The 2,500-nt window shown below is 57.8% G+C and overlaps 1 non-coding gene across 1 annotated transcript in view; it reads right to left on the bottom strand.

Moving 5' to 3' along the window:
- The window catches only part of LOC126138607 (small subunit ribosomal RNA), a 1,909-nt gene extending 1,064 nt beyond the window's left edge, over positions 1–845 (bottom strand). The window contains exon 1 of the ribosomal RNA XR_007528242.1: positions 1–845. This exon is cut by the window's left edge and continues 1,064 nt beyond it. This is a non-coding gene — a ribosomal RNA (small subunit ribosomal RNA).
- Positions 846–2,500: the final 1,655 nt, after the last annotated feature.

The following is a 2,500-nucleotide window of genomic DNA, read 5'->3' as shown; positions in this document are numbered from 1 at the left end:
AAGTAAACGTGCCGGCCCACCCAGACACTCAATAAAGAGCACCTTGGTAGGATTTCAACGGGGTCCGCCTCGGGACGCACGAACACGCACGAGGCGGTCGCACGCCTTCGGCTCGCCCCACCGGCAGGACGTCCCACGATACATGCCAGTTAAACACCGACGGGCGGTGAACCAACAGCGTGGGACACAAATCCAACTACGAGCTTTTTAACCGCAACAACTTTAATATACGCTATTGGAGCTGGAATTACCGCGGCTGCTGGCACCAGACTTGCCCTCCAATAGATACTCGTTAAAGGATTTAAAGTGTACTCATTCCGATTACGGGGCCTCGGATGAGTCCCGTATCGTTATTTTTCGTCACTACCTCCCCGTGCCGGGAGTGGGTAATTTGCGCGCCTGCTGCCTTCCTTGGATGTGGTAGCCGTTTCTCAGGCTCCCTCTCCGGAATCGAACCCTGATTCCCCGTTACCCGTTACAACCATGGTAGGCGCAGAACCTACCATCGACAGTTGATAAGGCAGACATTTGAAAGATGCGTCGCCGGTACGAGGACCGTGCGATCAGCCCAAAGTTATTCAGAGTCACCAAGGCAAACGGACCGGACGAGCCGACCGATTGGTTTTGATCTAATAAAAGCGTCCCTTCCATCTCTGGTCGGGACTCTGTTTGCATGTATTAGCTCTAGAATTACCACAGTTATCCAAGTAACGTGGGTACGATCTAAGGAACCATAACTGATTTAATGAGCCATTCGCGGTTTCACCTTAATGCGGCTTGTACTGAGACATGCATGGCTTAATCTTTGAGACAAGCATATGACTACTGGCAGGATCAACCAGGGAGCTGCGTCAACTAGAGCTGAGCAGCCGGCCGCCCGGGAGTGTGTCCCGGGGGCCCGCGCGAACCACGCAAGCGTCCGCTCAATTATTCTGCAAACAGGAGGAGGCTGAGCTCCCCTGCACAATACACCTCGAAACCCTCTCAGGTCCCGGCGGCGCGCAGCGCCGTCCTAAGTACTTGGTCGGGTTCGAGAGAGGCGCAATCGCCCGGAGTTAGGCGAGTAGACGCTTTAGGTGCGACCACCCGTGCTCCCAACTGAGCTTGCCGCTGCCGACAGAGGCCCGGGAGCGTGCTGTCGTGGCATTGCCGGCGGGAGACAACACGCGCCACCTACGGTGACCGGCAGCTCCAACGCCAGCGCCACAGAAGGGCAAAGGCCCCACGTGGGTGCCGAAGCGAACTCTCCCAGCACAGCGCACGTGCCAACACGTCTGCACAACTGCGATACAAACCACCAGCGAGAACCGCTGGGGCGACCGAGCAGCAGACGGCGTCGCGGCGCCGAGTGCCGGGCGGCGGCGCATCCTCAACGCACACAGTCCTCAATCGGACCAGCACACTGCAGATGTCCACCGCGCTTCGCACCGGGCCGGCGAGGACCCACTTTGGCTGCACGGCGCCGCGCGCAGGGTGCCCCGGCGCGCAGCTGCGCCGCCTGCCGCGTCCGTCGGCCGGCGCGCCTGCCACTGGGCGCCCCCACCAGCCGGCTGTAGCGCGTGCGCCCACGCACCGCGCGGCCAGCACGCCGGGCGGCCCCCCCCTCACCGGCCGGGGACAGTCCCACCCACCCACAGCCGCGTATCGCTTCACACCCAGATCCACATTCACGTTCATTGGTGTGGTGGGTATCGCTGACACAACCGCGTCATAGCTGTACCGATCGTTGCCCTCACAGATGTACCTCCAGCAAGATCAACCGCACCACAACGGGTTACCAGTTGTTCATTTGCGTAACGTCACCAGTAAACGTACACGTCCACGTCCATCCCCGTTTGCAAAGTCAACTATTATTGCATGCCTGCCTGTCAGGTGTCAAGACACACTACATCCGCTCACATCCACGCAACAAAATGTGCCCGACTAGAGGGCACGTGGAAGGTGCCCCCGTACGTATGCGATGTCCATTGCGCGACGAACTGTCAACCGGCCTCTGTAGCATGTCGCAGATGTGGAACGCGGGACACCGTGCTATCACATTGTGTGAGAAGAGACTACTATGTCTGCATACACGCGCCACTACATGAACAGACGGCTCATGCTGATCGCCATCCACTGCGTCCATTACTCCCACACGTCTCTATGGCGTACCACACTGCAATACAGCTGTTATGGGGAGATGACACGTAGCTGTGTACACAACATTCTGAGCGGGTTGCGGTTGGACAACAATACATTAATGTAACGTGTCATATGCCATTTACAGAGCAGGTTAAGGCACAACGTGGGTTAGGTTAAGGCACAACGTGGGTTATGTTAAGGCACAACGTGGGTTATGTTAAGGCACAACGTGGGTTAGGTTAAGGCACAACGTGGGTTAGGTTAAGGCACAACGTGGGGTAGATTGCGGCACAACTTGGGGTAGATTGCGGCACAACTTGGGGTAGATTGCGGCACAACTTGGGGTAGATTGCGGCACAACTTGGGGTAGATTGCGGCA

This window comes from Schistocerca cancellata, unplaced genomic scaffold (assembly GCF_023864275.1).
Source record: "Schistocerca cancellata isolate TAMUIC-IGC-003103 unplaced genomic scaffold, iqSchCanc2.1 HiC_scaffold_663, whole genome shotgun sequence".
Lineage (NCBI taxonomy): Eukaryota > Metazoa > Arthropoda > Insecta > Orthoptera > Acrididae > Schistocerca > Schistocerca cancellata.
This window is presented reverse-complemented; position numbering and strand designations above follow the sequence as displayed.